This window comes from Mesoplodon densirostris, chromosome 15 (genome assembly GCF_025265405.1).
Source record: "Mesoplodon densirostris isolate mMesDen1 chromosome 15, mMesDen1 primary haplotype, whole genome shotgun sequence".
Lineage (NCBI taxonomy): Eukaryota > Metazoa > Chordata > Mammalia > Artiodactyla > Ziphiidae > Mesoplodon > Mesoplodon densirostris.
Genome location: NC_082675.1, coordinates 1594900 through 1606413, shown reverse-complemented (window position 1 = coordinate 1606413; position 11514 = coordinate 1594900).

Below are 11514 nucleotides of genomic sequence, written 5' to 3'. Positions count from 1 at the left end.
GAGTCCGCCAGGGCTCCAGCCATGTGTGTCCCTGCGTCACTGTCACCCTGTCACCCCACCTGAGACCAGCAACGTGAATGGGGGATTCCCTGCAGTCAGCCCTGCAGCCAGTCTGTCCTGCAGGAGGTGACATGGGGACAAGCACAGGTGAGAAGGGCCTGCCCTCTGCCAGCCTGTGATCCAGGTGCAGAGCCAGGGAGACCCACGTGCGACCTCGCCCTTCAGGGTAAACGACGCAGAGCAGGCTCCGGGGTCCAGGGTTCTCGGTGCCCCAGCAGACACCCTCTATGTCTTAAGGACAAAGGGAAGTCATGCTCTGCTCTCAGGGTCCAGAGAACTGCCAGGGACCCAGAAAACAGGCCCTTCTCCGGAGGCCCGGCAGCAGGGACCCTGCAGAGGTCACACCCAGGCACCCCGCCCATGCCCCCCACCGACCGCCACGTGACCGCTCCAGCTCTGCTGCCCTCACTCGAGCCCCTAGTCCTGGAGCAAGCGCCCCATTGCCCCAGCCTGGAGCATCTCCCCACCCCTGGGTGCCAGACACGGAGGAGCCTCACGTCTAAAAGGAGCCACACGGCGTCCCTGTGAACAATGAACACGCGGCATTTAACCTGCCCCAGTCCACGCACGCCTCTGTGGTTGCTGGTCTGAAATGTCTATAAACGCTCCAGTGAATGTTTTATTCATATACACGTATGCACATACATACATACACACAGGTACATTTACTGAACTAATTTCCAGAAACGAAGGCCCCGTCGAGGAGGAGGGTAGATGGGAAGGGGCCAGGCTGCGTCAGGAGGCGTGCTGCAGGCTGAGGGTAGGAAGCTCTGGTGGATGATGACACAGTCCTTCCTCCGTGGGCACCGTGTCCTGTGGGAGTGAGGACAGGCTGCTCTGTGAGGGACGCCGCCTCCTGCTCAATGGAGCGCCAAGGAGTCTGCCGCTGAACAGAGGCTAAATTAGAGCCCTGGCTCCTTCTGACTTCAGGGAATATTATGGCAGTCAGTGCCCTATTTTTTCCACAATTGTGCAGAAAAACATTTTTTTGAAAACTGGTGATGGGCGTTTGTTTCCTTCATGCATCGTTTAAGGCAGGCTCCTAGCTACCTTCTCCAGGGAAGATCCCACTGTGCCCAAGCTCACAAGGAGAATTGATGGAAACCAGACTCGTTTCCACGGTTCAGGAGGGTGAGCTGGAGCTTATCACCTGCTTTTGACCGGCGCCTGGAGCCCTGCTGGGCGCTTTAGGCTGAAGCCAGGAGGGCGAGTGGCCAGAGAGACTTTATAGGAAAAGGGAACCAGCCCAGAGCCCAGATAAACAGGAGCGACGTGGACAGGTGACTGGCACCCATCAGTCACCAGGTCTCCGTGTGGACTCGGCTCTCTGGGGGAAACAAGACACAGCGATGCCAGATACAGACCGTCAGCCGACACACACCACGTTCGTGGACTGGAGGATCAGGCAGGATGTGCTAGGTTATGCTGCAGTAACAACCAACCCCAGGTCTAGTGTTCACAGAAACAGAGGCTAATTCTTGCTCAGGCTTCATGTTCGTCTTGTCTTGGCTGTGGATTTACTGCACATCAGTGTCACTCCAGGACCCAGGCTACTGAGGCAGCTTCTATCTGGAACGCTGCTGTTCACTGCGGCAGGGAAAAGTGACACACTGGTTCCTAAAGCTTCTATCAGAGGGGACACCCGTCACTCCTGTCACATTCCATTGGTGCAAATTCCAGGACAGAGGCAGGTGACCTCCCACTGGACTTGAAGCTGAGAGAGTGTGAGGTCCGGAGATGCTGCAGCCATTCTGCATCCATCAGGGAGAGTGTATCTGAGAATGAAGCTGACCCGGAAGAAGAAATCAGACAGTGAGAGGGAGAGAGGGAAAGTGAGCCCTGATAGCATCACCGGGTCTGAATCCAGCCTTGGAAAGGCCAGCTCTGGCCCTACACTGTGGAGGAGCTTGAATCTGAAACCCTCTGTTTTGCCTGAAGCCGGTTAGCGTTGGGTTTCCTGTCCTTTACAAGTAAACGAGTTCCAGCTGCACAGAGCACTTAGGGCTCTGCCTGGCCTTTCTCAGGACACAGGACTGGGCAGGTGGAGAGTCCTCTGATGCAAGGTGGCCTCCTCACAGGCAGGGCCTATGGACTAGCAGGACGGTTAGGGCCTCAGCTCTGGATTCTGACGGCCGTAGTGAAGCCTGGCTTCTCACCTGTGCAACCTCTACCCCACCTTCTCTATGCCTGAGTCGGGGACATAACAGGACGTACCTCATGGGGTTGCTATGGGATTATGGAAGCCAGACATGTAAATAGTAAATGCCTGGTGCCTGTCAGTGCTCAAGAAAGGTCAGCGGGGGTGTCTGTGTCCCCAGTACCCATCCAGGGTCTGGAGTGAGAAGTTTCTCGGGAAATGTGACAAGGCAGCGAGCGGGATCATTTATGAGCTATGACCCACGTGGGGAGGGGGCCTCAGAGAACATGTGGGTGAGGGGGTCTCCCACAGGAGGCAGGCCAGGAACTGATGACCATGAACAAGTGGGGCTCCTATGGGAATTGGGGGACCGGGGTGCAGACGCTCGCCCCACTGAGCAGCGAGGAGGACAGGTGGGAGGGGCTGGCTGGTGTCACCTGTGAGGGCTTCACATCACGAGGCACAGGTAGATGGGTGAGAGTGGGCAGGAGATGTTACAACAGAGTGTCCAGTGGAAGAAGCAGGCTATGAAATACCACATGCCGTATTATCCTATGTGTGGTGAAAGAAAAGTTTTGCATACCTTTGAATAAAAGCAAAGAAGGAGAACCATCAAAATAGTACTAGTGAACATGAATTCTTAGTTTTTTCTCTTCTTATTCTATAAATGATTGTTTAGTCTTAATTTCATAATGTCTGAATATTTACCTTGTAAGTATCTGAATAATATGTATATAATTTTTAAAACGTTATTTTATAAAGAAGCCAAACCACAAAGGAAAAAAATGACTCTGCTTTCTCAAAGAAATCAACGACATGAAAAAGAAAGACTCTTATTAAGTAAAAAGGAGGAAGGGAGGGCCGGTGGTGACAGCGGTGATGACGAGGAAGGTGTTGATATGCGGGTGGTTATGACTGTGGAGAAGATAACGAGAACGGTGATGACACCTTAGTCCCGTCATTCACCAGCGTGTGTCCTCCGACAACGGGATGGACCACTCTGTGCCTCCCTTTCCTCATCCGAACACTGAGGATAAACTCCCCCACATCAGCGTGAGGACTGAGCGAGCTGGTCCTGTAAGCAGAGCTCCTCAAGCATGGCCGGCACGGAGTGAGCATCTTAATGTTGGTCTTCGCATCTGCACATTGGCCAGGGGAGATTGAGGGTCCTTTTCCTGCGGCTGGGGTCTCAGAGGGGACAATGGCAGAGGCCACTCGTTCCTGGGCTGCCCAGCAAGGGGACGTGCTCACAGGGAGGCCGGTTTGCTCCTGTCGGCTGTCAGTGGGGAAGCCCAGTCTGGGTCTATTACACATGCTGTTCTAAGTCCCTGTCCGCATCTTGCTACAGCAGGAAAATTGTGTAGGTTTAGAGGCTAGATTCTCTGTGAGAAGAGATAATGGAGTCTCCAGCAGGGAGATCAGATGGAGAGTGAGTTCCCTTTAAGAGGTGCCGGCACAGTCGCCCTGTGGGGGAAGACAGGCTTCTCTGCTTCAATCTGATTTCATTCAAATTCAGTATCTCTCCGTTGCCCACATCACAGGCTTACATCCAGAGTTGGGGGCCCCACGCTATGTGGGGGGAGCAGCAGACGCCTGTCAAACCCGAATGATGCCACGGCCATGTCGTTTCTGTGGGCTGTGATGTGAGGACATTGAGAGACCAGGAATTTCAGGTGATAAACACCTCCTCCCCGACCCGGTGCCATCATCAGGGCTAATAACAGGCTGTCCCTGGACATCCGGGGGAGGTGCTTAGGGCACTAGAGTCTATGCAACTGGAGAACTGCCTCTGTGGTTCTCAGGACAGTGCTGCAGGTGCTCAGTGTCGGGGGTGGGGCAGACAGCAGCAGCGCTGTGAGCGTCTGGAGCTGGGGAGAGATGCTAGCAAGGGCTTCATGAGAAGGTGGACCAGAGGGAAGTCTGGAGGATGAGCATGATGACAAAGGCTTAGGGGCAGGGAAGGACACTCTGGGAACAGCTGAGGGGAGGACACAATCCCAGTGATGGAGAGCAAAGACTGTCGAGGGAGATCGAGGGCGTGTTGTGCAAAACAGAGAGTGGGTAAGCGCGTGGATGTCGGACCAGGCTGGTGGGTCTGAGCCCGGACTCTGCAGCTCACTACCTGTTCAACATTAGGTGAGTCTCTTAACCTCTCTGTGCCTCAACTTCTTCATCATTCAAACGGGGATGGTGACACTATCTTATAGACTTGTGATGACGTTAATAGAGTAATAGACTGAAAGCACTTAGAGCAGTGCCAGGACTTGTGAGTCCCACATTCCGTGATGGCTGCGATCATGACGATGATGATGATGATGTTGATGACGACAGTGATGTCGGTAATGACGGCAGTGATAATAATGGTGGTGACGATGACAATAACAGTGATGAAAGCAAGCAGCCAGAATGGATATAATGTCCTTCCAGAGTCAAACCCTGAGACTCCCAGAGACTTCTAGAAGCCCCTGATGGTGCTGCTCAGTTCCAGACACATCAGGAAAAAAACCACTCTCAATGACTGAAACACAGGACCTTTAGAAAAACAGCATTCCTCATAAGAGCAACAGGAAATGCAGTTAAGTAATCAAAATTAAATCTCTTTCAGTCTAGACACAAATAATGAGATTTCATAAAATTATAATTTGAAGTGCAATATACTATAGAATGTCTGACTATCTCTCAAATGTGATTTTCTTTCCTTGTAATTGATTAGTGGGATAGACTCACCAAGGTATGAATAGTGTTTACAGCTGATTGTGGACAGAAGCTGATGTCCCCAATGTCAGAACACCCCAGCTGATGCACAAGTGATACACAGTAAGTCACCAAGCAGGGGTCACAGCCCGTGGCTGACCCTCTCTGCCCTGTGGAAGGCAAAGGTGTCCACTGCCAGCACACACTGCCCCGGTTCAATGCTGGTCCCCAGCTAAAAAGCCATTAGCATTGGGTCCATATTGATCTAGAGCCATGGGGGGCTCAGCTGAGTGATCCTCCCTGCGAGAAGCAGGACACAGGCATCTCATCTGGCCTGGAGCTGGGACTTCTCATCACCGGATCCAATCTCCCAAACCAGGCTCCCGGGGCTCGTGGATATTTCAGTTGCAAGGTTTTCTGCAGCACGAGGGGAGCAAAGCCAGGCAGGCTTGGTTCATTCCTCTGGTTCTAGGGGCACAAGACAAAAAAGCAGCTTTGGGGCCAGCACCCTCACCTGTGTCTTTGTGGGTCTGTGTTCTCTGTATAAATAGGGATGTTTCTGAATTTGCGCATGGGAGTCTGTGTGTGTGAGCATCTGTGACGTGTGTATCTAAGTTTGCAGGTATGCGTCTCGGTTGCACAGGGCATGTGCATGTCTGCCTACCTTGTGACAACGACATGTTTTCTCTGGACAAGTCGTGGCCTCCTGGCCTGGCCTCCCCTCCGCCCCTCTCGAGCCCAGCAGCAGGACAGACACGGAAAGGATAAACCACATCACCTCACTCCCTGGTTAAGTCCTCCCAGGGCTTCTACATCACCAGGGTTGGTAAGTGTAAGGACAGGAACCCCCGCAGCTGGGTGAAGGGGAAAAGGAGCACGTTTCACTGTCCCTGAGCGCTCATGTGCGCGCAGGTCTGGGCGGGGTCCGAGCCTGAGCATTTCCAACCGCCCCAGGTGAAGCCGCCAGGTGGGCGGCCAGGGTGTATGTCAGGAGGCGCTCAGGCCCCTCGTGGGGAACAAACGCCTGCCCCACACCAGGGCCACTCAGCCAGACCCCGCCGCCGCCGCTGGCCCCGAGAACTGGACCTTTTCTCTCCACCCGTCCCCGCCGAGGACTGGCTCCCCGCCAGCTCCACCGCCTTCCCCGGTTCCGGCAGCTCCACCTTCTCTCTTCCGGAGCAGAGGCTCACGGGAGGCTTCGGATTGGTGGGCCGGGGTCACATGACCGGGCCCCGCTGCAAGGGAGGCTGGGAAACGGACCTCTGGTTTCCACCCTGGGAAGTGAGACTCTTGGTGAGGTAAATGTCCCCTGGGAAGGGAGGTCACACAGCCAGCCGGGGGCTGCACGACGTCCACGCCAGCTCCTGCCACAGCCAGACCCCGGCCGCAAGACTCACAGGCCCCTCCGTCCACACCTCGCCACGCTCCACAGAGACCCTGAGTTCCCCCTGGGAGGACGGCTGCGGGGATAAAACGGATCCACGGTGTTGAATATCCTTATGGCGTGTGAGCCGCTGGGTGGAGCTGTGTGTGTGGCTCCTTCTCGAGGTCTCGCTGAAGTGCCCTTTCTCTGACAGCGTGGTCGCAGTTCTTGACGCCAGCATGTACAAAGCATCGGATGTGATGGTACAACACTGAACTTTCCCTTAAATGGCATTTTTAAAGCGCCTGACCCTCAGCCAACACGCGGACAGTATCTCAGGTCGTGGGGATGGAAGGGGGCGGGGTGAGCGGAGGCCACAGCTTCACTCAGGTGAAGGGAAAGTAAGTTTGGAATCGGGTGGGAACGGAGAGGACGGACGCCAGCGATGGGGGAGGCGGAGGCGATGAGAGCAGAGCTGTCGGGGGCTGGAGGAGTCAGTGTTGAGCAGAGCGAGCTGAGAATCAAAGCAGAAAAGAAAAATCTCTGTTCCCCAAAGTAAGGCTCTCTTTCGTCTTCCTGCCTATGAGCAGAGTAGATGGTGTGGTTATCTGAATAAAGGGGAATAAGACGTGGAATCATGATAAAAATAAGACCTGTACTTCTTGAAAATATTTTTTAACGTAAAGTATGTGAATGTACAGTTGTTTGCTAATGTTTGGAGTTTGGATTTGATACTGGAGTTGGGCTTCCTTTCCGTTACCTCAGCACAGCCATAATATAGTTTTTAGGAGCTACAGTTCTAGGGTTTTGTTTTTGTTTTTGTTTTTTTTCAAATAAGATGATGAAACTTACAATCTCAGTACAAAATCCTTCAAAGTTTTTACCCAGTTCTCTACAGTTGCTTCATCCAAACTTAATTCGAAAGGACTTTTTAAAGCATCTCTCTTTATTAGGTAAACCTAAGGCTTTCAGTTCAGGTTCATAGAAAGAACAACCCTATTTTGCCCTATTATCTTATTCACTTATGATGATTTATTAAAGTGTCTAAACTCAATAACAGATACAACTGGCATGAGCAGGCTGGGGACAGACACACCGATTCTTGGTCAGTCAGCAGCTCCCCCAGCAGGAGCAGATGTGGCAGGGACTGGAGAGGGGCTGACCCAGCCCTTGGTCATCGTGTGCAGAGGGAACCGGAAGTCAACGTGCAGAGCTCGATATGTGGATGTCAACCAAGGAACCTTCTTCCAAGCTATGATACGGCACACAGCGGGATCCTGGCACACACTCCTCTAGGTGTTAAATTCAGATATATACACTCAACATCAGGGAGAGGGTGGGGGGAGGGAGAGGGAGAACTATGTAAACCATTTGGGTCATTCCTGTCAAGGAGTCCACACCCCAAAAGCAGAGGAGCCGGGGGATGGGCATCTGCTGTCCCCTCATCTGTCTCCAGGGGGTTAGAATCTCATCATTCTGACGTGAACCAGTGTTTAAAATTATGTTTTCATTCAAAATGGCCCTACAGGCAGGTATGTATTTCATCTTATGTTCAACAGAGAGAAAAAAAAATCCAGCTGTGATCTGTTCTAATACTGGTTAACTTGTAATTTTGAAAGGAACTCAATTTAAATCTAAACCTCGAGTAAGGTAGGACTCTCCCATGTTGTCATTATTTCTGGGGCCCCTGTGTCTTAGGCGGCTCCCCCCCGCCACACCGTGCTCCATCCTGGGCGCCGAGGGCCCACCAGCTGGGAGGGGAACACGCTTGTGTGGGGTCCTGGCTCCACCCCTCCCTGGATGTGTGGCCAACTCTGTGACCTCTCTGTGCCTCAGCTTCCTCGTTGGTGAGTGTGGATGAGAGCAGAACCTAGCTCACTGGGAGAGGATTGAACGAGATAATCCGTCTAAGCCCCTTAGCACAAGACCTGCCACCCAGGAGGCACTCCATAAATGTGTTGGTTATTAACTTCACGTTCACGAGATGGACTTTGCAGTAAACGGTGCAGAAATAATTTTGAAATTTGTCATGCTGTATTTCAGGGCACTTGTGAATGAAGCACTAGATTTCAAAGGCCTTTATCACATGCTTTCTCATATCTCAGACCCTGGACTCAAATATTTCTTCATGTTAATGTATGTATGTTTTTCCTCGCCTGGCTGCCTCAACCCATATTTCTTATCCCCTCAGTCCTAATGCTTAAGCCTAGACTTTAGAAGAGCAACAGGAACAGGATATAATAATAATGTAAAAATAATACCATTGTATATTTTTCTCTTAGATCAAGATTGATTTTCTGGTTCCTTATAAGCTCGCCTTTCACACATGCCTGTGGGCTATTAACATTTGGTCAGAGCATCCCTTTCATTTCCCACCTGTCCTCTGGAAGGAGAGAGTCTCCCTGAGTTGAGTCCACTCACTTGAGATGATTCTCACTTTATCCCCGAGGGAGAGCTGACGTGGCTCAGCCTTGTCCGTGTTCCCTCGGCATCACCGTCCGTCAGTAGCACCTCTCTCTCTCTTTCTCTCATTTTTCTTTCCCATCGTCACGCATACAAGGCAAACCACTCAACTGACCCCAGATGCAGTGGGCCATCCCTCTAGGACTCCTCCAGCCTTACAGCAGGGCGTCTCCCCTTCCCTGGTTTCTGGGTGAACCTCACACTTAACTCTCCCACCTCCCACCATCCAGGACGCCCTGCTCTCTGAGACCTCAGACCTCGCAGGAAGGTCCATCCCCTCCAGCCCACAGGGCAGCGCTGCTGCTTCTCCCAGACCCAGGGAGATGCCAAGGATGAGGCCTGCAGCTACGGGACACAGCAGAGGTTTGTCACATTGGACACTGAGAACGCAGCCAGTCTTCTGGGAATCCAACAGATAATGTTTGAGGTGAAGCCAAAATGGCCTCCCTCCTGGAATCCACATGGTGCAGACCTCCTCTCTGCCCCTCGCTGTCTCTGCCTCCTGGAATCTCTGACACGTGGGTTGACCTGCAGGACTTGGTCTTCCCACTGCTGCTCCCACCCAGCACCCAGGGAGGACCTGGCCCACAATACAGAGTCGGCAATGTCAGTAGAAAGAGTGAATGTCATGGAAATTGGGGAGGGGGCCAAGGTCCGGGGTCTACCATCCATGTCCTGGTCATGCCCGTCCCTTGGACACAGGCTCAGCATCATTCTGAAAACTAGTTGTGGGTCTTTAGAGGGCAGTGGTCCCCTGTTACGGGCCACAGAGGATGTTCTGGGCTCAATACCAGTGAAAGGCTGTCATATTTTAACAACTGATGGATTAGATTGGGCCCGCGTGGATAATCCAGAATGCACTCTGTATTTCAAGGTCTGGACCCTTAATCACATCTGCAAGCCCCCCTCTCCCAGGTAAGGTAACACAGTCACAGGTCCTGGGGATCAGGGTGTGGACACCTTTGGTGCCTTTATTCTCCCAGCCACGCCCTCATGGACTTGAATCAAGGTTCTCCCCCTCCGTTTCCCTGGTGGGATGCTGTGCTGTGATTTAATGAACTGCTTCTCTGTCCCCATCCTCTGACCTGAGGGTCAAACCTTCTCAAGGTCAAGAAGGGTCTCAGATTTCCAAAGGTCCATTCAGTGAATATGAATTGATGGAAAGGTGAATCCTCAGGACACCCACGTGCAAGTGGTGACAGGAAACTATGGACCAGGAGGGCCTGGGGCGCTGAGGAGAGTGTGTCCCACGAGGGGGCGTCCACTGCTCAGCACCAGCCACCGCTGCCATTTGGGACGGGTCTCAGGGATCAGCCATGTGGGATCAGAGCCCTGACTGCTCAAGAACATGCAGAAATGAGCACTTTAGGCAAAACTTCTTAATTTTTAAGCGTTGGACACTAACTCACATTGTTTCGGCACTGACCAGGTTAAGCAAACACCTGGAGGTCGCCCAGCCTGTGTCCTGCAGTTTACAATCTCTGCTCTGGGAAATTTCTTATTTGACAAATCAGCCCAGAGCCTCCCTCCCAGGCCTCAGAACAGCACTGTTAAGATCAGATCTGGTGTCGGCCAGTCACGTCACACCCCTCAGAGGCTCTCTCCTCCTCGGAGGCTCACCTGCTGCCCCGGCCCCTCTGCAGAGTAGTTCTCAGTCACCTAGTGTGTTCACACCCTGAGCCCTGGTCCCCATGGTTCCCACACCTGCGATGCCCTCTCCCCACAACCGCATCCTGAGGGCAGGATCCCACCGTGGATGGGGGAGGGGAACAGGGAGCTCTTCCCTGGGGTAGGGGCAGGGACAGCCACGTGGGCTAGACTCCCCACACCCAGTCACAGTGCAAGCCCGAGACGGCGGCCTGACCAGAGTATCTGAGAGCCACCACCCCACACCCCAACACCCTGCCAAGGACCCTCAAATCAAGTCAACAGTGGAACACAGCTGCTCTCTCTCCGTGGAGTAGCACAAGGGAGGACTCAAAGCTGAGAGGCCCAAAAAACAAGGTATCACTAGAGGCGCTGGAAATCTCTGGTGGAGCCAGGGTACCGGAGCAACAGGAACTTGCAGCCCAGCTCCTGATGAAATTAGCACAGCCTCTCATCCTGCAGGCTGAGCAGAAGGAAAGGCAGGAAAGGCATGAAAGGCATGCTTGTCTCCAAGCACAAACAATGCTCACCTCAAACTCTGCTGCCAGATACAACATAGCCTGTGTTCAACAAAAGCCACAAGGCACTCAGATGAGATGAAACACGGTGATTCTGAGGGCCAGACTTTGATTCAGTGTTCCAGATGTATCAGACAGGAAATTAAATTGTTTAAATGGTATGATACAGGTTCTAATGGAAAAATAGTGAATGCACTATTTGACAGGTAACTTCAGCAGAGAGGGAAACTATAAGAAAGAATAAAATGGTAATGCCAGAAATCAAAATTATGGTAACAGAAATAAATCCTTCAAAGGGAACAGAAGTAAATTTGACAGAGCCACATAAAGAATCAATGACTGTTCAGATAAGTCAGTGGAAATTTCCCAAACTGAAACACAAGAGAGAGAAAAAGTAGGAATGAATTTTTAAAAACACACCCACACAGAATAGAGCTTCCAAAGACAGTGGAACAAAATCAAAAGACCTAAAGCACCCAAACTTGGAATCCCTGATGGAGAAGAAGGAGAGAGTGGACCAAAGGAAATATCTGAAGGATAATCACAGACTTTTCCAAAATCAGTGATAGACAACAAATCACAAATCCAAGAAGCTTAAAGAACACCAGGAAGGATAAACAAAGACAACAACC